At 42.3% G+C, this 26234-nt stretch overlaps 1 protein-coding gene and 1 non-coding gene across 3 annotated transcripts in view; one reads left to right on the top strand and one right to left on the bottom strand.

Annotated features, from left to right (window-relative positions):
- Positions 1–26234, top strand: part of CPM (carboxypeptidase M) — a 110814-nt gene that overhangs the window by 44270 nt on the left and 40310 nt on the right. The window lies entirely within an intron of this gene.
- LOC112635663 lies at positions 8644–8705 on the bottom strand. The gene has a single exon (XR_003122000.1). It is a non-coding gene; the product is annotated as a U7 small nuclear RNA (small nuclear RNA).

The raw sequence follows: 26234 nt of genomic DNA, 5'->3' as shown, positions 1-26234 counted from the left end.
GGAGTCTCGCTCTGTCGCCCAGGTTGGAGTGCAGTGGCCCGATCTCAGCTCACTGCAAGCTCCGCCTCCCGGGTTCACGCCATTCTCCTGCCTCAGCCTCCCGAGTAGCTGGGACTACAGGCGCCCGCCACCTCGCCCGGCTAGTTTTTTGTATTTTTTAGTAGAGACGGGGTTTCACCGTGTTAGCCAGGATGGTCTGGATCTCCTGACCTCGTGGTCCGCCCGTCTCGGCCTCCCAAAGTGCTGGGATTACAGGCTTGAGCCACCGCGCCCGGCCAGGGGATACTCACTCTTACGAAAACGTAGACACCTGGAGACATGTGGGAAGCATAGGGTCATTTAACATGTGGCGATTCTACAGCAGTTTTCTCATTGCTTAATTAGAGAGATTTATTTACAGCTTGTGTTAGGCTGTTCTTGGGTTGCTAGAAAGAAATAGTGGGTAATTTATAAAGAAAAGAGGTTTAATTGGCTAAGGGTTCTGCAGGCTGCACAAGCGTGGCCCCAGCATCTGCTCAGTTTCTAGGGAGGCATCAGGAGGCTTTTACTCATGGCAGAAGGTGAAGCAGGACCAGGCACGTCACATGGTGAGAGCAGAAACAAGAGAAAGAGGGGGTGGGAGGTGCCACACACTTTTAAACAACCAGATCTCGTGAGAACTCACTCATTATTGTGAGGACAGCACCAAGCCATGGGAGAGCCACTCGCATGACCCAGACATCTCCCACCAGGCTCCACCTCTAACGTGGGGGATGACATTTCAGTGTGAAATTTGGGGGAACAAATATCCAAACTATTCACACCTTACTAATAATGGTAAATGTGCACAGTTGAATTTCAGATAAAGGTTGTTCAATTGGGGCAGACATTTAATTTTTTCCATTGCTCTTTGGGACTCAGATAAATAATCTTAGTGTGGTAGAGATAAGCCTAGCTGGTTTATCATTTGTTACTGTAAGTTCCTTTCAATTTATGAAGAAACAGAAAGATAAATTGAGAAATGCCACATTCTAGCCTTAACAAACTTTTTAGTTGGACTTGGCCATCTTTTGAGTTTTAAGAACATGTACTTCTAAGGGTACAAAATGTGTTTCCAAACTCTATGGCATACAGTTCTAGCACAACACCATGTCAGTCAATTGCAGAAACTTCCAAACATTTTTTACACTGAGAGCTCTTTGGTCAAATAATTCTTGCTTGGAAGTAAATCCCAGTCTGTGTGTGCCAGGCACTGTATTAGGCTAAAGACAGAGTCGTGAGCAAACAGCCTCTCTGCTCTGATGTTTCTTACACGTGCTAGTGAGGGAGGCAAACAAAAAACAAGGCAAGTTCAGATTCTGATCATTGCTATGAAGCAAATACATAGTTTAATGTAATGGAGAGTGACAGTTACTGTGGAACATAGGTTCCATGAAGACAGGGAACCTATCCTGTTTGTCACTGTATTTTCAGTGCCTAAAACATAGCAGTTACTGTTTGAGAGAGTGTTGTATGGAAAGAATGACAGGAGGCCTGCCTGAAAAGGTGGTAGGTTGAAGCGGAGATCTTAAAGGTGATAATCAGCTAGATTTTACAGCCTGGTTACAAAGTGCACAACATGCAAGTGATGTGCAAAGGCCTCGAGGTAGAAAGAGTAGAATGGAAGTGAGACCAGGGTGGCTGGAGCCCAGTGAGCAAGAGGAAAGTGGTCTTTGAGGAAGTTGGAGGGTACGCAGGGGACAGAACATAGAGTGCCTTCTAAGCCAATTCTAAAATGCAGAGTTTGAATTCTGTTCTGAGAATAATGGGAAATCGTTAAAGGGTTTCCCATTAAGAAGAGAGTGATGCAATCTGATGTGGGTTTCAGAAAGATAACTTTAGCTACTGAATACAGAAAATGACTAGTATAGAAGCAGGGAGAATAATCCAGTTACAGTAATCATGGCAAATGTTGATGATGGTGATTTGGATTAAGATGCTCTGATAGGAATGGAGAGAAGTGAAAGGATTGGAAATCTGTTTTGGAAATAAAACCAAGAGTACTTGCTAATGGGTTGAGTTGGATTGGATTGGATTGGATTGGATTGGATTGGATTGGATTGGAGGAGGAAGGTGTGTGAGCAGAAGAGGAAAATCAAGGATGACGCTTAGGTTTTGTGCTTGACTGAGTGTATGAAGTGTTCTTACGTTAGATGGAAAAAAACTGGAAGAGGACAGGTTTGGGATGAAATCAAGAGCTCTGATCCAGACGTTTTCTTTAGAAATTGTGAACTCCTCAGGAGGGTATCCAGTGGAGACAGCTGGGTATGTAAGTGGAGCTCAGGAGAGAAATTTGGCTGCAGAAAGAAAGTTGGGAGTCATCAACATAGAGATGGTATTGAAACCTGTGCGACTAATAAAACAATCTAGCAAGAGAGTAGCGATAAAGAAAAGAAGGCCAGAATCGAGCTATAGCACCCTCACACCGTTAGTCTGGTAGAGTAGAGGAGCCAACAATGGAGATGGGAAAAAAATAGTCATGAGGTAGAAGGAAAACTAAGAGTGGTGGCTCAGATGTCAAAAAGGGGAGTGGCTGAAGAAGGCGGATGTTTGGGGGAGTACCATGACCACCTACTACTGATTTGCTAGAAGGACTCACTCACAACTCAATATAAAATCATATTCAAGGCTAAGATTTATTACAGCAAAGGGTATGGTGCAGGAACAGCAGGATATGGATATATGGTGGCAAAACTAGAGAGGTCAGAGTAGACTTTCTTGTCCTCTCTCTGCAGGGATCACACGTTTCTCAGGAATGCATGTTTCTCTCCAGCTGTAAACTGCAGAGACATATGCAAAACGCCTCCACCCAGGAAAGTCCACTCAAGTCTTAGGAGTTCAGAGCTGGTCAAGGGAACTGGTCGTGTAGCTATGTAACCAGCCAGGATGCAGACCCCAGACTAGGTACTAGCACGCATCAGGAATCTTCACGTTAACTTTAAACAATGATACTGTCTTGATATATTTTGACCACTGCCTTGAGGGCACAAAAATAACATAACTAATTAGTAAGCATTTCAGGGAGTTTAGTGCTCAGGATTTGGGTCAGGGTCATTGCTGTGACTGCAGGTGTTCCCAAAGATAAGCAAGAACTGAGTAAAACATACTGGTTAAGTTAACTCTTTCTTCTCGAGGTCATGGTTAATGTTGAATGCAGGTGAAAGTCAAAACCTGAGAGCCATAAAGTTAATTTCTATATCCCAAAGTATAGTTAGTGAAATTATATTTCTCTCCAGATAGATTCGTTCCACTTATTTAGTAATCATGTATTGAATGCCTAATATAGTTTGTGGCATGTGCTAGCATGAGACTATAGAGGTAAAGAAGTTAGACATGGCCCCTGCCCTGAAGGAGTTGACAATCCAATAAACGCAGATGTCATTAGCTGTGTGCGAGAATATGACAGAGGTCTCATGGCTGAGACCTGAAGGATAAAGAGAGATCAGCCAGGTGAAAAGGGAAAGGCAAGGCAATAAATAGCATGTTCAAAGTCCTAGAGGTGAAGAATCATATTGACTTTGAGGAGCAAAAGAAGTTCAGTGTGGCTGGAGGGGAGAGAGGAGAACGTGAGTATGGGGTAGATTATGGAGGACATTACACAGGCTGTTAAACACGTTTTGCTTCATCCACAGGGAGATATAATCATCCTAAGGGTTTTTGCTTGATAGAAAAATGACAGATTTGTTTTCTTGACTGAAAAATTTCTGATAATTTTACAATTAGTTTTGCATTGCAACAGAGATTCTCTCTCTCTCTCTCTCTCTCTCTCTCTCTTTTTTTTGTTTTGTTTTGTTTTGAGACAGAGTCTCACTCTGTTACCCAGGCTGGAGTGCAATGGTGCGGGCTCACTGCAACCTCCACTTTCCGAGTTCAAGCGATTCTCCTGCCTCGGCCTCCGAGTAGCTGGGATTACAGGCATGTACCATCACGCCTGTCTAATTTTTGTATTTTTAGTAGAGACAGGGTTTCACCATGTTGTCCAGGCTGGTCTTGAACTCCTGACCTCATGATCTACCCACCTTGGCCTCCCAAAGTGCTGGGATTACAGGCATGTGCCACCATGCCCAGCCCAGAGATTCTCTTTAAGGAATATGGTGCAGCAATCATTTCTGGAACAAAAAGTAGTTAGAAAATACAAACACACAAGGGAACATAAACCAGAGCACCACAAAATGTAATATTAAGTGTGTAAAAATAGTAACAATTCCTAAGAGCTATCAGTGTGAAAAGTTTTAATTTGAATGCCATAATTGAATGGAATTGTTCATTTAAACCTTCAAGTGAATTTATTTTTATGTCTAAAACTTATTAGAAATGTTTCAATGGTGATTATGTGTAGTTTTCTTTTCTCTTTTGCCTTCAACAGAGCACATATCATACAGAAAGGAATGATTTTTTTTTAATCAGCAATTTTGGAGACAAATTCTATGAATGTCAACCTTATGTAGAAACTGATAAGCATTAATTATTCAGAATGTAAAGTGGAATGCCAGAGTGTTAAGGAACTGACACCTCGATTTAAGCATAATTTTGGAATATTATAATTATTATAAATTACAACCACTTATATTTGAGGTAGTGTGTAACCACTGTGTGCATGAGCAGGAACTGGAGAGGGAACGTATCCTGGTCTCATTTTCTAGGCAAGCCATTCAAGAGGAGCAAAGAGAATGGGAAAATGAAAGCAATGCCACTGCTGATCATTGAACATCTTTATGTGCCATGCACTGTGCTAGGCCCTTTACACATTTTCCTCCTTTAAGCTATTTAAAAAAATGTAAGTTACTTACATTCCCATTTTATAGGCAAGAGCAAATAGATTTTACAGATGAAGAAATTGATGGCCCAGAATGATATCTTGGTAGTTGACAGATTTGGTTCAGTAACCCAAATCTGTCTTTTAGCAATTTATGTATTCATTCAGCAAATATTCATTGAGTTCCTACTGTCTACCAGAACTTTTGTAAGGGGATGCAAAGAAGAACAGACCTGGGTGTTCCCCTTTAGGAACTAGGACGGTGGGCCTTACACCCAATTGCCATAATGGGAAAAGCATTGTAATGGGGCTTTGTTGGTTACAGTGAACAGTGCAGTGTAGGGATGCTTTGTAGCCTGGCCTACAGGGTGCTTGGTAAAATTGAGAAAGGCTTATCAGGGAAGCTGACGTTTGAACAAAGGTTTGGATGCTACCAGGCAGAGAGATGGAGGTGGTAGGAATTCCAGGTAAAGCGACTAGGAAAACACATGCTGTGCTTGGGTGGCAGGAGCAGTCCAGGGAGGACATGGTAGGATTGCACTCCAAGAAGCCTTGTTTGCCAAGGAGATGAGACTTCCCTTGTACCTGCGGCCAAGGATAAGAATTTGATGGTGATTTCTAATGTATCTTAGCATCTAAGTTCCCTTAATTTGTGCTCATTGGAAAACACAAAGTTTTAGAAGGCTTTTGTCATTGTGGTTTAAAAGAAAAAAAAACAGATTGTTCAAAGAACAGTGATACATAAGGAAAGTATTTTGACTCACGTAATTTCTCACTAAAATTGGCAATATTTGTAGCCCCATGGGAGCTATGTTTCCATAGGACATTCTGTTCGCTGTCCTTGGGAAGCTATCTAAAAAAAGAAAAAAACACAATAAAAAGAGGTATTTGGGGATCGGTAATAAAAGTTGTATACTTTATTGAATGTTTTACTGTGTACTAGCTAATTATCCATATTATTTTCAATCCTGACACCAACCCTGTGAATTAGGTAGTATTATCCCTGTTTTACAGATAGGAAAGTGAGGCTCAGAAAAAAGTGACTTGCCTGAGACTACTTAGCCTCTACTACTCTAGAGCCTGGTGTCTAGAGCCTGTAGGCTTCTGTGGAGGTGTCCTAGGGCACTTCAGCAGGTGAGGAGACAGGACCGTTTGGGGACACATTCCTTAAACCAGAGCAGCTGATTCTATGAATGCCAACCTTATACAGAAACTGACAAACATTAATTTTTCGGAATGTGAAGAAAAATGCCAGAGTATCAAGGAACAGACACCTAGATTTAAACATAATTTTGGAATATTGTAATTATTATTAATTACAACCACTTATATTTGACGTTGTGCGTAACCGCTGTGTGCTTGAGCAGGAACTGGAGAGGGAACGTATCCTGGTCTCATTTTCTAGGCTAGCCATTCAAGAGGAGCAAAGAGAATGGGAAAATGAAAGCAATGCCCCTGCTGATCATTGAACATCTTTATGTGCCATGCACTGTGCTAGGCCCTTTACACATTTTCATCCTTTAAATTATGTAAAAACTCTGATAAGTTTTTTTAAGTATTCAGACTTTTGTATTAAGTTGGAAAACCAGTACTGGAACCTGGGGGTAGAGGTAGGGCAGGGGTCTTCTGATGACTGGCCTTGTGCTCTTGAAGCTCCACTAGCTATCCCACTTTGAAAAGAATGTATGAAACACAGTTGCAATCATGCATACTCCATCTCCAAAGAATGGATTCATTCTTCATGCCATGGTATATTGACTATAATTTTCTGTTTGTAATTACCCAGATTCCAAGCCTGTTTATAGAATTTATACCTGAGGAATGGAATGGTGAGGATTTGAAGAGGCTGCAGTCCTTGAGGTTTTCTTTGATAATAATATCTGTAGCTGCATCAAACACAAATTTGACATTCTATGTATCTGTAACACAGGTCATGTGACTGTAGATTCTTTTGATATCTTTTTGCATACTGAGGTCAAGGAACTGGCTCTTGATGTAATTCCTCGCATCCTCATAGGAGTTGTTACCATCATACTCTTGAAAACAAATGCTGAGATGGATTAACTTTTTACATTGGGTTTCCACGTGGGATTTTATAGGAATAAAGGTTCCACTACCAGCAGTGAGTAGCCTGAAGTCTGCTGCATTGACCAGGAACCTTTGCAAGAATAAACCGAGGATGTGCCCTCAGCAGGTGACTGTGCTAGGCTCTCTCAGGGTGCCAAGGAGTTTGAGTCCCCATCCTTGGGACTGTAGTACTCTAGTTGATGTACACGTGATCCTTTGCAAAGGTTCAGAGCCCTCTCAAACTGATCAAAATTGCATCTGTTAGAAAATATTAAATATATTCTACATATCAAGCCAAATACTGGGAGTTGTGTAAGCAACAGAGTATCTTGGTAGATCACGTGGGTGTTGGGTTAGGCAAAAGATCCCACTGTTGACCCTCCCCACACCCACATCCTTACTATGCTCTGGGCAGAGTTACTCTATCTCAAAATGCCCAGAAACCCTTAACTACCTCTATTGATTTGCCTGTACTCGGGAGCCTCCTTCTTCACAGCTGAGATTCAGACTTCATTGAGGGACAAGGTGAATGAGAGGGTAGGGGACAGTAGGGGGCAGAATCTGGTCATCAGGAACTTTGGACTTTCCAGTGAGCACAGACTGAGATACCTCAGGTGCTAGGACTGCAGCACCCCTGGAGGAAGACGGTATACTACACAACAACAAGGCTGATTGGCAGGACAGCATCTAACGCAGCACCCTTAACATCTGGGAGGAGATCTTGGTGCCATGTAGGGACACTTGACCCTGTCCATAGCAGCCCCAGCTCCTGTGCATCCTGGGAGTGAAGTGATTGGGTCATGCAAGCAACTACATCAGTCCTCACCACTGGGATCCTGATTGCTGCAGAGGGGAAGGCTTTTCCCTGTGTGCTGGAGATGGAGATAGAAGTGTATTAATGGAGGAAAACAAAATAAGCTTTTATGTCTGCTAATTTAACAGAATCCCAGGCTGCCAAAACTCTGAGGCTTGCTCAGTCAGCAGTCCAAACTGTATTTCCTCTAAGGGACAAATTATGAGCTGCTATAAAGCTACATGCAGTCTAGTGAGAAACCATTCAATTCTGAGGGGGAAACTCTAGGGAAATAGAATAAGTTAAAGGAGTAGAGTGTGCCTGTATGAGAAGGCAACTCTCCTGGAGTTTGAGTTCCAAAACTCAGTGGGCTCGTAGGTCATGGTGTGACCTTAGAGGTCATAAGTGACCAACGAGAAGTTTAATAATGCCTTTTCTTATACTCCCTCTTTTTGCACAGCCCTTATACCAAGTTATCATCTGGCAGTCATTTTAAATATAGGTTTCTAAGTTAGACGGTAGGGTCCAAATGAAGTGTTTGGCAAAGTCATCTTAATTTTTTAAAACTCAGTATGAAAAAGATATTGGTATCAGGCATTGAAATTGAGGATCTATCAGAATAGGGAAGAATTCCCCATTTATGCCCATACCCACAAACATACAAATATTTATAAGCAATAATGAGACAGGCAGGCATGGTGGCTCACACCTGTCATCCTAGCACTTTGGGAGGCCGAGGCAGGCAGATCACCTGAGGTCAGGAGTTCAAGCAGCCTGGCCAACTTGGTGAAGCCCCATCTCTACTAAAAATACAAAATTAGCTGAGTGTGGTGGTGCATGCCTGTAATCCCAGCTACTTGGGAGGCTGAGGCAGGAGAATTGCTTGAACCTGGGAGGTGGAGGTTGCAGTGAGCTGAGATCATGCTATTGCACTCCAACCTTGGCAACAAGTGCGAAACTCCGTCTCAAAATAATAAGAAGAAGATGACAGTTTATTTTTTCCCCTTTGTGGGGCTTTCTAGCAAAAACCAGAAAACCTATTAGACAAACTTTAAAAGACCTGTAACACTATAATAAGACTGTTTAATAATGGTTGAGAACACAGAGCCCGAAGAACACAGATTGCCTGGGTTCAAATCCTGGTTCTGCTATTCAGTAGCTGTAATCTTGAACTACTGTCTTACCCTATCTGTGCCTATTTCCTATTTTGTAAAATAGAAATAATAGTTCTACCTCATAGGTTGTTGACAGGGCTAAATAAGTTAATAAATATATAGTACTCAGAATATGATTGGCACATAAGTGCTATAGAAGTATATGCTATTCTTACTGCTATTACATAAACTGTGATATTTGGCAGCCTTGAAGTGTGGCCCTGCCATATGCTTTGTGTGTAAAACCCTCAAACTACTGTTTATGGAGGGCATCTTTGATGCCAGGCACAGGGCTAGGCAATGTTCCTGCTTGTATCTCAGTGAATCTACACAACACCCTATGAGGTAAATACCAATTTACAGCTTTAGAGACTGACTTGCCAGTGGTTAAGCAACTTGCCCAAGGCCACAAAGCAAGTACCTGGTAGATTCAGGACTGGAGCTTCAAGTCTAGAGAGCTTGGCTCCAACCACAGCTGCAGTTTGGGCTGACCTTGTTCCTGCCAGCACACTTTGGGACCTGGGCCATACAAGTTATAGCATCCTGGACAGACCCTCTATTTTATAGAAAAGGAACCTGAGGCCCTAGGATTAAATGAATTGCCAGAGGTCACTCTCCAAGGAGACTCTGAGGTCCAGATTAGGAAACCTGAAGTAATGTTGAAGCCGTGTCTTTCTGCATAAGATCCAACTGCTTGTGGTATGTCTGGCAAAAAAGACTCAGGTTAAAGTCAGATACCAAATAACATATTTCATTGACATCTATCATGTTTATGCCCAGATGCTGTATAGCAAATCATCCTTTACTTTAATTAGCTTATAGTTATATATTCGAGAAGGTGAATGAACAGAGAAAAATGAGGGGTTTTTTTTCAACTTCTAAATTTGCTTGGGAAAATCCTCCTTGTATTTTACAGGTTTAAAAATCATATTTAATGATAATGTAGTTATCTTAGGGAAAAGACCAACCCGTTTTTATCACTCTTTATCACTGGGCCATCACAAATGAGAGCTTTCTATCTTATGGAATCATTTGCACAAAGTATATATGAGGATATACAGCATTGTATTTGCAGTGTTTCTTATAAGAGTAAAAAAATGAAATGATACAGTCATCCAGTTAATGCCACTGAGTTGTACACTTAGAATGGTTAAATAACAGATTTTATTGTATGTGTTTTGCCATTTTTTAAAAAAAATAATAGTTTAAGAAACTAGTGAATTGTATACTTTAAATGAGTAGATTGTATAGTATGCAAGTTATGTCTCAATAAAGATATTTTTTTAAACCCATACATTCATCCATAGAGAATTGGTCAGATTATGCCAAACCCAGTCAATGGAGTATTTTGCAACCTTTTTTAAAGAATTAGGTAGATTTATATGTTTTGACATGGGAAGATGTCCAGAATATATTGTGAAGTAAAAAAAAGTTGATGTGCATTTCCATACGCTGTATACACACGTCTACAGTTTTGTCTTATAAGTAACACTCTTGTAAATGTCATTATGCAACTTGGCTTTTTCCCTTACATGTGTTGTGTTAGAGGTTAGTACATATAGAGATACCTCATTTTTTTAACTGTTTCAAACTATTCTGTGGTATAATTTTATCTTTATTTAATCATTTCCATATTGATAATTCTTTAGGTCACTTATAACTTTTAGATATTTCAAAGAATGCTGCAATAGATACCGTTAAACAAGCGCATTAGCTCCTTAATTTCCCAAGGTAGGCATTGCTAAATCAAAAAGTACATGCATTTTCCCCCCAAGTTTCTTTCTTTCATTGATGCTCTTCCTCTTCTTCTTCTTCTTCCTCCTCTTCCTCTTCCTCTTCTTCTTCTTTTATAGATAGATATATACTTATAGATAGATATATACTTTAAGTTCTAGGTTACATGTGCAGAACGTGCATGTTTGTTACATAGGTATACACGTGCCATGGTGGTTTGCTACACCCGTCAACCCATCACCTACATTAAGTATTTCTCCTAATGTTATCCCTCCCCTAGCCCCCTACCCCCCGACAGACCCGAGTGTGTGATATTTCCCTCCCTGTGTCCATGTGTTCTCACTGTTCAACTCCCACTTATGAGTGAGAACATGTAGTGTTTGGTTTTCTGATCTTGTGATAGTTTGCTGAAAATGACAGTTTCCAGCTTCATCCATGCCCCTGCAAAGGAAATGAACTCATCCTTTTTTATGGCTGCATAGTATTCCATGGTGTATATGTGCCACATTTTCTTAATCCAGTCTATCATTGATGGACATTTGGGTTGGTTCCAAGTCTTTGCTATTGTGAATAGTGCCACAATAAACATATGTGTGCATAAAAAGTACATGCGTTTTTGTGCTTGATGGATACTGACAGATTACCCTACAAGAAGATGTATTATTTACACTCCCAGTCCCACATGAGTATGTACATTTCCCCACATCCTAAACAACACTAATTTTTTTTCCATTCTAATGGGTGAAAAAAAAAAATCTCCATTTTAAGTTGCATTTTCACTGAGCATGGTGGTACACACCTACAGTTCCAGCAACTTAGGAGGCCGAGATGGGAGGATTGTTTGAGGCCAGGGCCGGGAGTTCAAGACTAGCTTCAGCAACATAGCAAGACCCCATCTCTACAGAAAATTTTTAAAAACTAGCCAGGCATGATGATGCATTCCTGTCGTTCCAGCTACCCAGGACACCGAGGCTGGATGATTGCTTGAACCCAGGGCCATGGTCCCACCACTATACTCTAGCCTGGGTGACAGAGTGGGAACCTATCTCTAATTAACAATTAGTTGCATTTACATGATTGAAAATCAGAATGAACATGTTTTCACATTAATTCATCATGAAATCAACATTGAGGTACCGCCCCAGAGGAACAAACACAAACCCCTGCCTCTGTGGGACTTCTGTTCGACTCTCTTGGTCATTTCTATCTCCTCGTGCCATTTGCCTGTTTTTCTATTTATTCATGCTTTGTTATATAGGTGGCAAATATTTTCACCTCTTCTGTGGCTTGTCTTTTAAGCTTCGTTTTCAGTATCTTTGGCCTTACAGAAGTTTTTAATTTTTATGAGGTCATATTCATCAGTCCTTTTCTTTATGCTTGTATGTTCCATGCCTCACTTAAAAAGGCCCTCTTTCCCCCAAGGTCATAAATATATTCTATACCTTTTTCAATATTTTTATGGTTTTAGTTTTTACATTTAGCACCTAACTCCATCTGGAATCTATTTTGGGGAATAGAGTGGTATGTAGATAGATTTCATGTCTGATAGTATATATTTTTGAGTGCTCAAATTTTTAAAAAGTATGTATGACTTTGGTAAACAGAAAGAGCCATGAGGAGTTTGAAGAGACACTTAAAAAGTGGGTATCCATTCTGGGTGGGCCCAGGAGCTTGCAATTTTAGCAGATACCTCCAGAGAAAAGAGAAAGCGATGGGAAAAAAAAAAAAAAAAAAAGCTGTGTCCTGTGGAGTAGATTCAGGTCATAATGGCTGTAGGTAGAGACAGAGCAGAAAGAGTAGCCCTGGACTGGCCTTGTATCCTGGTAGCTACAGCACCTTAGGAAATACATAAAATACATGAAATGTCACAGCTTTGCAAGAACTAGAAGACAAGCCAGAATGAATCGCAGAAGGCATTCTTCAGTGTTTCTACTTGTAATAGAATTTTTAATCCCTCATCTGGTACAAAAATGAGTTTGAGATAATAACCCATTTAAAAATAACCCAGGCTGGTGCAGTGGCTGACGCCTGTACTCCCACTACTTCGGGAGGCCAAGGTGGGCCAATCACCTGTCAGGAGTTCATGACCAGCCTGGCCAACATGGTGAAACCTCGTCTCTACTAAAAATACAAAAATTAGTCAGGCGTGGTGGCAGGAGCCTGTAATCCCAGCTACTTGGGAAGCTGAGGCAGGAGAATCACTTAAATCGTGGAGGCAGAGGTTGCAGTGAGCCCAGATTGTGCCACTGCACTCCAGCTTGGGCAACAGAGTGAGACTCCATCTCATAAATAAATAAATAACCAACTCAGCCCTGGATTAATGATGAATTTTCATTCTGGCTAGCGAAGGTTAGCAAAAGTGGATGACTATGTGTAGGCATGTCAATTAACACTTTTTCGATTCCAGAAAGAGAATCTTGTGTGGCAGAAATATGGGTACAAATGTGCAAACCTTCTATAGATGATTCTTTAAAGGCAGGTGGAGTGGGAGCTGCTGGGCTAACCTGCCCCAAATCACTGCACTACCTTTCTTCCCTTGGCATAAAAACCATATGACCCCTTAGTGTCTGTTTGCACTCATGGGTTCCGAAGTTCCAGTGCATCTGTCAAACACATATGTTTGCTTACTGTGCATGTTGTTCTAAGTGGCTCTTCACTGCTTGTGACAACCCTATGAGGTACAATTATAAGCCTCCTTTTACACATGAGGAAACTGAGGCTCCAGAGAGTTAAACATAATTCCACAAGCAGTGGCAGCATTGGGATTTGGACTCAAGTTGTCTAGCTCCAGGTTCGCAGAATCACCCTAATAATGTTGCCTCCAAATTGGCTATTTCAGCAACTGCAGTGTTCAGGAAAGAATTATACTCTGATGAGCCTTCATGAGGCAGGGTTGAAAAACCTGTGTTAGGAATAGATACACCTCACTGGTTATCAGACCGTGCTAGAAGGAGCCTCTTTAAAGTCGAACAACAGAGCCACTGCTCTGGTGCAAGCAGCACTCTCGCCCAGCCCTCTGACCTCAGTCACAGTGTGAGCTCTGTAGTTCCTGGCAAACATTAGCCATGGGGTCAAAAATGGAGAAGCGTCCTTCAGGTATAACATGTGGTGTGTTCATGCAGGGATTTGCTCTGTTTAGGCTTAATTCTGGAAGGCAGGGTTCTTAATTTGGTTCACATTCCCTGACGGAATACTATGCAGTCCTGAGAATGAATGATTTACATTTACACAACAGTGTGCATGGACCTACCACGGGGGACAATGCCTGGAAATAGGCACAAGGGTGCTTTGAGGTTGCTGTCTACACAAGTTTGTGTTTAGTTTATGAAAATCCACAGTGGCGCCTGTAATCCCAGCACTTTGGGAGGCTGAGGCGGGCAGATCACTTGAAGTCAGGAGTTCAAGACCAGCTTGGTGAAACCCTGTCTCTACTAAAAATACAAAACAATTAGCCAGGTGTGATGGCAGGTACCTGTAATCCCAGCGACTCAGGAGAGAATCACTTAAACCCAGGAGACAGAGGCTGCAGTGAACCAAGATCGTGCCACTGCACTCCAGCCTGGGTGACAGAGTGAGACTTCACTCAAAAAAAAAAAAAAAAAAAATCCAGAGTGAGCTCTTGAGCATGTAGCTTTCTCTGCATATTGTATTCCATGTATTCATTGTACTGGTTCAATGTACAGTATCCTATGTATATTGTTATTTCACTAAAGAGTGTGTTCTTAATGGTGTGAATTAGAGTCAGCTGAGGTATTTGTGAAAAATGCAGACTCCTGAACTCACGCCTCAAGATTCCTGTTCTGGATGGAACCCACGAGTTTGCATTTTTTCCAGATACCTCAGGTAATTCTGCTGCAGGTCATCTGAAGACATACCTGTAAGAACATAGCAAAGCTACAGACCTGGTCTGCTGTTGATGTGCTTAATTCTGGGCATCAATAGGACTCTCTAAGCAGAGCAAAAGAATGACTTGAGAATGACTAAGCTCACACATCGGGATGGTAGGAAAACAGCCTGGTGCACTGCAAGGGTAACACCCATCTTGAAGCAAAACCACCATGATGACCAATGCTTGAGTCCTGCATGCCAAGGTGTTCCTGCAACAAGGCCAAGAAACAATGCCTGTGGCACAGATAACCCCTCATAAACATGCTTATCTGACTTCCCCAGTGGTCACCAGTGTTTCCCAGGAGGATCTGAGACATGACCAGCTGTCTTTATTCTAAACACTTGCTATGTAAAGGATCCTTTCTGGTGGGTGGACACAGGGGCTCACTTTCTGGAGCAGCCCAATACATTGCTTCTATTTGTAAGTCCCTATTAAACGTTTTTTTCTGAGGAACTGGATTTATCAGCCTCTTTCTTAAACCTCTTAGCTCCCTCTGCCTTTGTGGGTAGGTTCACATAGACCTACTCACCAAGAAACAAGGCTATATCTTACATGTATCCATGATTTTTTTAATGCACAAAAATGCAAAAACACTATATAAAATAACTACAACAAGATTTCTGTGAGCCAGGTACAGTGGCTCACACTTGGAATCCTAGCACTTTGGAAGGGTAAGGCGAGTGGATCACTTGAGCCCAGGAGTTCAAGACCAGCCTGGGCAGCATAGCGAGACCCTGTCTCTACAAAAAATACAAAAATTAGCTGGGTATGGTGGTGTGTGCCTGTAGTCCCAGCTACTCAGGAGGCTGATGTGGTAGGATTCTTTGAGCCCAGGAGGTGGAGGCAGTGGTGAGCTGAGATCACACCACTGCACTGTAGTCTGGGTGACAGAGTGAGACCCTGTTTTTAAAAAAGAGAGAGAGAGAGAGAGAAAAGATTTATCTGAATCCTTCTCATGCATATCATGAGAAATATTTTAAAATGTTTCTGTATTTTGGCCGGATATGGTGGTTCACACCTGTAATCCCAGCACTTTGGGAGGCTGAGGCGGGTGGATCACCTGAGATCAGGAGTTCGAGACCAGCCTGGCCAGCATGGTGAAACCCCCGTCTCTACTAAAAATACAAAAATTAGCCAGGCGTGGTGGTGCGTGCCTGTAATTCCAGCTAGTCGGGAGACTGAGGCAGGAGAATCGCTTGAATCCAGGAGGTGGAGGTTGCAGTGAGCTGAGATCACACCATTGCACTCCAGCGTGGGTGACAAGAATGAAACTCCATCCCCCCAAAAAACCCACGTTTCTATATGTTAATGCACAGTTTAAAAATGCCAGGCCTGGCTCTATTCTACTTAGGTTTATGTTCATTAGATAGGAGTCATTCAAGTATGACTGAATCACTGTGAGCATCCTCCCCTCTCTCTTCTTCCCCTTCCACCCACGTGCCAGGCTGCGGTTCCAACTGCCTCTGCTTTCTCACTGGGCCTCTGTCGTGTGATTTTGTGCCCACCTCCCTGTGTGTTAAATGGAGGGAGTGGTTTGAACAGTACCCTTATGGTTGGTCTTCAAGAGCTCATCTAATTCTGAATGGTGGTTGGGCATATCTGAAGGTATTAGCAATTCTGTTGCTCAGCATTGCTGATGGATTGAGCAATGTGAAAACCTTGGCGAATCTTGTTGACATCTTCCCCTAAGAATCTGCCTCATCCTGAAGCCCAACTATTTGACTCTGTGGTAAAAATGAAGTAACTTGAGTAAGATCCGTGTCTACAGATTTCTCAATCTCAATTGAAGTAAATAGATGCACATTGTCAGAAAGGACAAAGCTGGCCACCATGTACTGCAAACGATGGGCACAGAGTTGTGATTGTCCCAGCAGACTTGAGATGAGCTAGGGATACATCGATCCATTATGAGAAGGTATCTGTTATAGTCAAGGGTGTCTCTGGAATGGCTTCTTATAATTATTTGGACTTTCTACCAAGGTTTCTGTGTCACAGCCTGTGGAAAAGTAGATTCTTTTCAAGAGACCTGACTTGCCAAGCTTGGTGGTCCACGCCCGTAATCCCAGTGCTTTGGGGGGCCAAGGTAGGGGATTGCTTGAAACCAGGAGTTTGGGACCAGCTTGGGCAACAAAGTGAGACCCGGTCTCTACAAAACATTAGCCAGGTATAGTGACGCATGCCTGTGGTCCCAGCTACATGGGAGGGCAAGGCAGGAGGATCACCTGAGCCCAGGAACTCTAGGCTGCAGTAAGCCATGTTCACAGCACTGCATTCCAGCCTGGGCAAAACAGCAAGACCCAGTCAAAAGAAAGAAAGAATGAGAGAAAAGGAGGGAGGGAGGGAGGGGCGGATGGAGGGAAGGAGAGACAGAAGGAGGGAGGCCTGACTTGTATATTTATGTGTATGAAATCAGTTCTAGGCCTCTGAATATGGCACTTGGCCCATTCTTTCTTGAGAATAGTTTGCCAGTTAGCAATGTGCCGTGTGACCAAGCTGTCTCATGTCCTTTGTGAAACTGGCAGAGCATAAATTATTAATTTAAAATATACAAACTAAGATCAAGATAAGATGTGATTTAATGGTTGGGTAAACTCAAATGGCTTATTAACAGCTTCATTTCTTCATGCACCTTCTGAAATGGGCATTTCTCAACTTACATTTTAAGGTAGGCGCTAATCTGAGATGCAAGTGAATTATACAGTTTGTCGAAGCCAAAGAGTTGGACTTGGGAGATTTTCTGACCTAAAAATGTTCAGTGGCGGTGCCCGTGTAATCTTGGGCCTACTCTTACAAACAGTTCAGAGCCTTAGCATTCAATGTTGGTCCTTTGAATATATTGAACATAAGCTACAGTTTACGGGTATGAGAGGGCATTATTGACTGAGACTTCAATAGTTCCAAAGGGGGGAAAAAAGAGAAAGATGCTTTATGAAAGCTACTGTCTTCAGCTCAGGAAAAAACATGTGATCAGCCAACTGTAAATGCACAGCTTGAGAAATTTACCAACTCCCATAATAGGTTCAAGTTTCTTTGTGAGCAGGTAGGCCTACTTGATGTTAACAAAGTAACATTGACTTTGTTAACAATGTTTGTTAACAATAACATTGTAGGCAGTTAAGGTCTCAAAGCTTTTATAGATACAAAAGAAAATAAACTTACAACTTCCAGAAAGCATCTTCTCAACGATGAGTCTAAATAATGCTCATCTATTGGAGAAGCAACTTGTTAATAGTGACTTTTTGTCACTTTTGTAGGGTGGGGAGAGGGACAAGGGAGATGAAGCTCTTACTTTATTTTGGGAGTGAGATGTCTCAAGTTCTTTATTCTAAGAAAAGTAAACATCAGTTGCCTCTGAGGTAGTAATAGAAGGTCTGTCTTACATTGGAGAGACATTAACCTTAGAGTAAAACAAACAAAAACTCAGTTCAAAGCCCAGGCTGTCTGAGCCCATCTCCTCATTTGTAAAATAATAATACCTGCCTTACTTATCTCATGGTGTTTCTGTTGAGGATTAAATGATAAAACACTTTGGATATTATGTAAAATATCAGTATTTTAAGCAGGTATGATTTCCCGAAATCTTTGCGTTTTTCCTCTGATTCCATGATTACAACATCATTTAAATATGCCACCCCTCTGCTATCCTAATACCCCAAATCTCAGTGAAACACTGGAAAAGTCCAAAACTAATAGAGATTTCTACTAGAGCAGATCCCCTTGTTATGCCCCTTAATTAGTGATCATTGTTAATGGGTCTGCTGAGAGCATCATTGCCAGGTGCTTTGATAAGCTAAAGAAATCTGTTGATAATTTCTTGAGGCAGGGTATTTCAATGTGTGGAATACTTGGGTACTAGTTCTTGGGTTTTTTAAAAAAGTAACGTATTTATATTTGTATTGACTTTGCAACAGCAGGTACAGCAAATTTCCCATGGTACCTTGCTACAGAAATTAGTACCCACTCATAGTTTAAATTATGTAGAATCATAGTATGCTCATATTCTTCTTGGCTATCTTAAAAATTAATAGAAACAAAAAGGTAAACAAATCTCATATTTACCAGTCCTTGGAAAGAAGTTGAGTGATTGTCTTGTAGCTTCTCAAGCTTGTTATCAAGTATGTGTTATGATTTTGTTAAAGGATAAATTGAAAGGATTCTTAAAGCAACACATGTCTGGTCCTGCATTGATGCATATTAAGTAAAGTAGAGCTCCTCAGCTGGCATTCCCAGGCTGGGTGACACGCAGGTACCTCTTTCTGATACTCTCCTTCTCGGCCCCTGTGCCATCCCCTCTCCTCTCCCCTTCTCTCTCCTCTCTCCTCTTCTTCTCCTGTAATATTCCTGCTACTTGCTCTGTTCTACCCAGAGACTGAAGGGGAGTGGTGATCTAACTGAGACTGAATAAGTCCAAACATTTATATCCCTTCCCCTTTACTCCATCCAAAGTCCGTCCTGAGGAAGACATGGAGGTTATGATTAAACTTGCCCAACACTCAAACCGTACTGACTCCTTATTCTTATGTTAATCACTTGGCCTTTGCTAGATGAATGACTGAGTCACCAGAAGTCTCAATGATCCCATAAATCGTATGATTTTGAACTGTTTTTATAGCTTTGCTAGTTGTAATAAAAATTTTCAAATAATTTTTTTCCAAATAGAGAGATTTAATAAAGCTAGTGTGTTTGACCAGGTTTTGGAGAGTCTACATACTAATTTCTTAACCCCTTTCTAATATGGTTAGTATAGCTCTGTGTTTTCATCAGGGGGAAGCAGCCTATGGATTCCTCACCTTGGGACTTCCATTCTCCCTCCAGGTGGCTTCACCTTTCAGGTGAACAACCCTGACCTCTCTGGCTCCTAAATCCCACCCTTACAAGCTGCAGGAGCCAGTGCTTGGGAGCATAGTTTCTTACCTTTACCTTTTTCAAACGTTTCTCCCTCCTCACCAGCTTTTTTTTAAAGACTTTATTTTCCTAGAGCAGTTTTAGGGCAAATTTGCTGTACCTACTGTGGCAAAGTCAATACAAATATAAATATTTACTTTGAAAAACCCAAGAACCAGTACCCAAAATAAAAAATTATCTAAAGCAAAAATTGAGAGGAAGGTACAGAGATTTCCCACATACCCCTTGTCCCTATCCCCACACGTGCATAGCTTCTCCATGATCAATATCCCCCACCAGAGTGGTACATTTGTTACAACCAATAAACCTACACTGAAGCATTGTTACCACCCAAAGTACATACATAGTTTACATTAGGACTATGATCCACTCTTGGTGTTATACATTCTAGGGGTTTGGACAAATGCGTGATGACATGTATCTAGGACAGTTCCCCTGCCTTTTGTTGGCATTGACCTATTCATATTGAACCAATTTTATGTCATTGGTTGATTCCTAATGAACCATTTCCTTGTCTACAACAAGCTCTTGGCTTGCCCTCTTACAGTGATGAGTTGGAGTCTCTCCATGACAGAACCAGACTGGAAATTCTTATCATGCTTTCCAGTCTCATTAACATTGAGATAGTCAAAATCTATGTGATGTCCTCAATAATTTTGGAAACAGGCCATGTAAGAAAATGTTGTGGAAGATGTGTTTATGGTTAATGATTCAACACAGTTAACAGAGGTGACTTGGCTTCCTGCCCTGCCCTCATGGCAACATGCGGCTTCCCAGTTCAGCACTGTTCTCTGCTATTAGGGCCTGGGAATTCTGAATGAGATTGTCCTTGGAGTTGAGAAGGTAATTTACCTAATGCTTGGTGGTGTGAATGTTTGTGACAGTTGTCGTGCTAATACATTCTGAAGGACATGTTCTCTCAAAATAGCCCCTTCCACTTTCTGAATCCACACTTCAGTTTTCTTTTTAACTTCAGTGAGTGTGGGTCTGTTTGACCTGATGTGCAGATCTGCTGGTGCATAGATTTCTGCCGTCTCTCGGCATAACAAGTTGGCAGTCTATCCCTATGTTATGTACTCTGTTTATATTCAAAATTTGTCTTTAATTGGTCTGATACTACGTCCTCTGCTAGGGCCAGTAGTTTGTCATCAGTCAATTTGTACACCTGAGGCCCTCAAACAAACACATGCTTACAGTGTTTCTGGCACTATTTTTAAAGCTTGTTAGAATTAAATGAGACAGCGCAACAACCCCATGAGGGTAAGTACTGTTAATCCCACAATATGGATAAGGAAACTGACTCATTTAGAGGGATTAAGCAATTTGCCCAATACCACATGGCTAGTAAGTGACAGAGCTGGGTTTTAGCCCTGACACTTTGACTGTGGAACCTGCACGTTTCATCACTATGTCAGATGCTCTGAAGAGGATACTACATATCATCTCATCTCACATGCTGTGTTCAGGCAGATGATGTGCTGCTCAAATACCTGTTTTGATGTCTTTAGTAAACTACTGATCTATTTTTGAGATAAAACAGTGGTACTAGTGAGAAGTAGTCCACCTTTGTTAATTCACCAAATGTCCCGGTTAGGGAAACTAATTTTGGTAACTTCAAAGCCTCTCCTGCTATTGGGAGCGGAGCATCCTTCACTGTGGATTCTCACTTGCTTCACTTTAGAATGAGAGCTTTTTAGGGTAAAACTCAGAAAGTAGGATGAATGCAAGAAAAGCCTTTCTTCTCCAGAATAGCTTATGGGAAACTAGTAAATTAATTGCCATTATTCCTTGCCACTAAAGGATGAGTTATTATGGTAGCAATAAATAGACAATAGGGCTGTGCAGACCTCCAACAAACTGTCTTTTCTGGGGTCAAAAGGGATCTGAATTAACCTCTTCTTAAATTACAGCTCTGTGACACCTGCAGGCACTCATAACAAATAAGAACACCAGGCCAGGCACAGTGGCTCTTGCCCGTAATCCTAACACATTGGGAGGCTGAAGTGAGTGGATCGCTTGAGCTCAGGATTTCAAGACCAGCCTAGACAACATGGCAAAACCCCGTCTCTACAAAAAAAAAATACAAAAATTAGCCAGGCGTAGTGGCTCATGCTTGTAGTCCCAGCTACTCAGGAGGCTAAGGTGGGAGATTGACTTGAGCCCTGGGAGGTCGAGGCTATAGTGAGCCATGATTGCACCACTGCATTCCTGCCTGGCTGACAGAATGAGACCAATAGGGCAGGAAGAAACAAAACCTCAACACTGAAGCAGAATGTCCCTGACATACTGTAAAAAGAGAAACTTCAAATGGACAATAAATGTATAGTGCTAGTTGTAATTATTGTGCCTTTTTTTTTTTTTTTTTTTTGAAATGGAGTCTTGCCCTGTCGCCCAGGCTGGAGTACAATGGCGCAGTCTCCACTCACTGCAATGTCCGCCTCCCAGATTCAAGCGATTCTCCTGCCCCAGCCTCCTGAGTAGCTGGGATTACAGGCACACATCACCATGCCTGGCTAATTTTTTGTATCTTTAGTAGAAATGGTGTTTCACCATATTGGCCAGGCTGGTCTCGAACTTCTGACCTTGTGATCTGCCCACCTTGGCCAAGAAATCTCTTTAAGTATTCATTTGTACTTTAACATAATGCTTGATCTCGCTCTTATTATAGCTGAATTGCCCTCCAAAAAGATGATCTGATTATGTTTGACCTCTTCCCCAAGGGACCAAAAAGGGAAGTTCTCAGCTTTTTATAGTATGAGGCCCCTAGAGGTTTTCACTTTGGGGATTTAAAAACAAGTTTCCTGTATCTATATGAAGGCGGGGCGGGGGGGGGAGGGGGGGGGAACCCTAGAGGGGAACATAGAAAATTTTAATGATTGGGGCATGATAATTATGTCCAGTTTTTAAAACTCCATTCTTAAAAATGTCTTATAATTTATAGGTTAAAAATTAAAATGTTTAGAGGAAGCGGGACAGGTTTATGAGCCTCTGACCTGGGAATGGAGTGGGAGGAATAGAGAAGGTGGAGTTGCAAGAGGAGAACGGCAGAGGAATTTCCTACAGTCTTCCTGTTTTTGTTGATGGTTAGTGATTAATGAGACAGGCTGTTCTGTTTCTCTGGGAGTCTTGACTGTCTTGAAGAAAAAGAAAGAAAATGTATTGCAACTCAATGCAGCTTCAGATTTTTCCTCCTTTTTTTTTTTTCCAATTAAAAAAGCAACTATCCCTAATTTAGGAACTGAAATTCCCAAACCTCCCCATTCACCTATTTGGGAAGAAATGAAATGGAACTTAACATCTACATTTCTTGGGTATAATATCAAAACTTTAATGCCATGGAGATGAACGTGTAAGCAAGTGAAACTGTATCTTCCCATAATGTTGGAAGAATCTAACTTGAAGCCAGACATTTGGTTTGGATCTTGGCACTTTCTTGTATGGAAGTATTCCAGGAAGGTCCATCGACTCTTGATTTGATCTAGAAAATTGGGTTCTTTCCAGAGCCCACCCAAGATGGCACCTGATAGACTAGCCACGGACTTTTCCATCAATACTGGAAAACAGTTTCCTCTAATCTCTGGACCAGGGGTGACTCGGACTCCAAGTGAACTTCCTCAGGTTTGTTTGTTAATTTATCCAATCATCCATTCACTCAGCAAACATTTATCAATCATTGGCTAAGTATACGCCAGACACTACATTAGGATTTTGCAAACACAGAGATACACAATCCTTTGCTTGCAGGAAAACCTTTGGTTTCAATAAGTGATAGGAGAGGGGTTGCAGGGGTACTATCTATGAAAGTTCAAAGGAAGCATCTAACTTAGGGTGGTAGGGGATGGGGCTGAGCAAAAGGATCAGGAGGCTTTTAGCTGAGCCTTGAAAAGGCAAGGGGAGGTTGGCCGCTTTGATGGGGTGGGCTAAGGACAATCCGTGCAGAAGAAAGAGCAGGTATTAAAGGTGTCAAGGCAGGGAGGTACCTCCTTTGGGAACTACACATAATGAAGAATGGCTAGGGCCTGGTATATGGGATTGGGGTGGGAAACCCAAGGCAGGAAGAAGACAGATCCCAAGAGGTCTGGTGTGCATGCTGAGGGGATCAGGTGCCATCTCAATGCCATGGGGAGTCATTGAAGGAAAAGCAGTTAGAGCCATGGGATCCAGTTCATATTTGATCAATCACCCAAACAAAGGAAAGTTTACTCAACAACATGCTTTCATTTGGACTTCATTTTGTCAAAGTGTGAAAGTGATGTCAGAAATATAAATGAGTGTCTTGACTGCACACCACCACATGCAGCTAATTTTTGTACTTTTTGCAGAGAACTCCTGACCTCAAATGATCCACCTGCCTCGGCCTCCCAAAGTGCTGGGATTACAGGTGTGAGCCACCTTGTCTGGCCTAAAACATATTTTCTAAGCTTTCTTTACTTCTGGGTCACTTCCACAAAATTTTATGGTTCTGGAACCCCTGTCTGAAAAAGCACAGGTATCAGCAGTAAGTATAATGAACATTCACTAGAGGGAAAGTCATTTTGGTTTGGGTTGGTTATGGAAGCAGTGTCATATGAAAAGGGCTGGACTATACTGCAGAAATAGAAGACCCACAAATTGCTATGGCTTATAACAGAAAAATAAAGATGTAGATCTCACTCATATGTCCGTTATTGAACAGTTGTGACTCTGCTCCCTGTCACCTTCCCTCCAGGACCAAAGCTGACAGAGCACCCTCTATCCAATCATTGCCTGTCTTGTGTCAGAGGGAAAGGAAATGGCAAATCAGGCATCGGCCCTTACAGCTCTGCCCAGAAGTGGTACATATCACTTCTGTCCACATTTCACTGGACAGAGCAGGTCACATGATATGCCTGAGTTCATCAGGGCACCAGATGTTGGGCCACCAATAGTACAGCCCACCACCAAGGTCTTTACTAAGAAGGTGACCTGGGCCTTGGGGAATGGCCATGATTTACCTGGTAGACACAGTAGGGGAGCAAAAGGAAAATATGATAATATTGTTATGAAATCAAGACTTAGCCACATGAAACCTTTTTTTTTTTTTTTTGAGACTGAGTCTCGCTCTGTCACCCAGGCTGGAGTGTAGCGGCATGATCTTGGCTCACTGCAACCTCCACATCCCAGGTTCAAGCAATTCTCATGCCTCAGCCTCCCAAGTAGCTGGGTTACGCACACCACCATGCCCAGCTAATTTTTGTATTTTTAGTAGAGACAAAGTTTCACCGTGTTAGCCAGGCTGGTCTCAAACTCCTGACCTCAAGTGATTGGTCCTCCTTGGCCTTCCAAAGTGCTGGGATTACAGGCATGAGCCGCCATGCCCGGCTGTGACACCCTTAGAAAACTAACTTCAAGGCAGAATGCTTCACAGTGACAATTCTTGGGATGCCACTTTATAGAAATATTCTGGAGAGAGAAAAACCCAGGTGAGTCACAGCAGTCTGGGGAAACTTCTTAGAACCAGGATTCTGTGGGACTCAGAGGATTTTAAAAGGCAGAAAATCCACTGAAGTCATTTTAGGCTAAAACAACATAAAGAAGGTGGGGCTGTGCCTTGGGTACTAGGGTGCCTTGGGTACTTCTGCAGGCACATTTGTGGTGGCAGGTAGTGGGAAATTCAGGTGGAGGGCAGGTGATCGAGGACCCTGAATACCTAGGGGAAGAATCTGGATCAGGATGTTATGTGCCAATATTTATCAATAAAAAGCAGTCCTGGAGATACACCAATAATTTTTGAAATGTTACAATAGATGCTAATTGAAACCTACTATGTGTCAGTCACTGTTAGGTTAGCAGTGAACAAAACCAGCAACCTAAACAAAATGGTGAACACAACAGGCAATGCCCTTGTGGGTTACATTTCGGTTGAGACAGACACTATATAGATAAACAAATATACAATCTCAAAGAATGAAAAAGTTGTGAAGAAAGATGACACAGGATTAGAGAGTGACTAGGGTGTATATGGTGGCAGTGGTGGTGGTGGTGCAGCCAAGGGGTGGGGTGGATCAAAAGACAGCTGCGAACACTGGTAAGCATGAGGTAGTCCCTGGTAACAACCAGTGCTCCACACCCTACCCTCAGAGTGCCATCGCAGGGTTAGCATACTCCACTGAGTAAAGCTTCCTTGTCCAGGCGATCAGTTAGAAGAGCCAGGAATGCTGGGCCCAAAGAGGTGGGCCAGAGAGAAAAGTGCAGGGGACATAGTTCCCAGATCCATGCAGAATCCCTGGGGACTGCTGAGTCCCACAACCTCCACAAGGCCCAGGGTTATACTCACACAGCAGGTGGCCTCATTTTAGACCCCACACCAGAATCTGTGCAATGGGAAATTCCAGTGCAGCAGAAGTCGGAGTCAAATGCCTGCCTATTTCTCGTTCCATTTTGGGATGCCTGAACAGGGAAGCCTCCTGTGTTCCTCTCACTCCCATATTAAACTGAACTGCAAAACTCATGGTTCTAAGTAGATTTTAGAATTGACCTAGGCAGAAGAAACAGCCCAGCCCCTTCATTACTTCAGAGCAGAATAGAGCACTTACCCTGATCACAGCAGCACAAGACCCCTGGATCACCTGACTCCCTGAGACCCTTCCTTGACAGATTCCCCTGTCCATAAACAAAGTCAGGAATTCCCAGCCCGCTATGCAGAATATGACAGTTAAGCTTTACTGGGATCCTGTGGCTGACCTGGGGCGGGCTAGAGGGCATGGCATCTGACAGGCTCTCAGCTTTGCAAGTTCAGAAACAGACTGGGTGTTCATGTGGACTGGCCTAAACTGGAAACTCTGCAGAAACCCCAGTGTGTGCAGGGTGGTTTGCCATGAAAAAAGGTGCATGTCCCAGAGACGGGGTGTGTATGGTGCCGATGGATTTTGTCCATGTCTTTCCTTCCCTTGCCACTCT

The sequence above is a fragment of the Theropithecus gelada genome, chromosome 11 (genome assembly GCF_003255815.1).
Source record: "Theropithecus gelada isolate Dixy chromosome 11, Tgel_1.0, whole genome shotgun sequence".
NCBI lineage: Eukaryota > Metazoa > Chordata > Mammalia > Primates > Cercopithecidae > Theropithecus > Theropithecus gelada.
The sequence above is the reverse complement of the archived record's forward strand: the minus strand, read 5'-3'. Positions and strand labels throughout refer to the sequence as shown.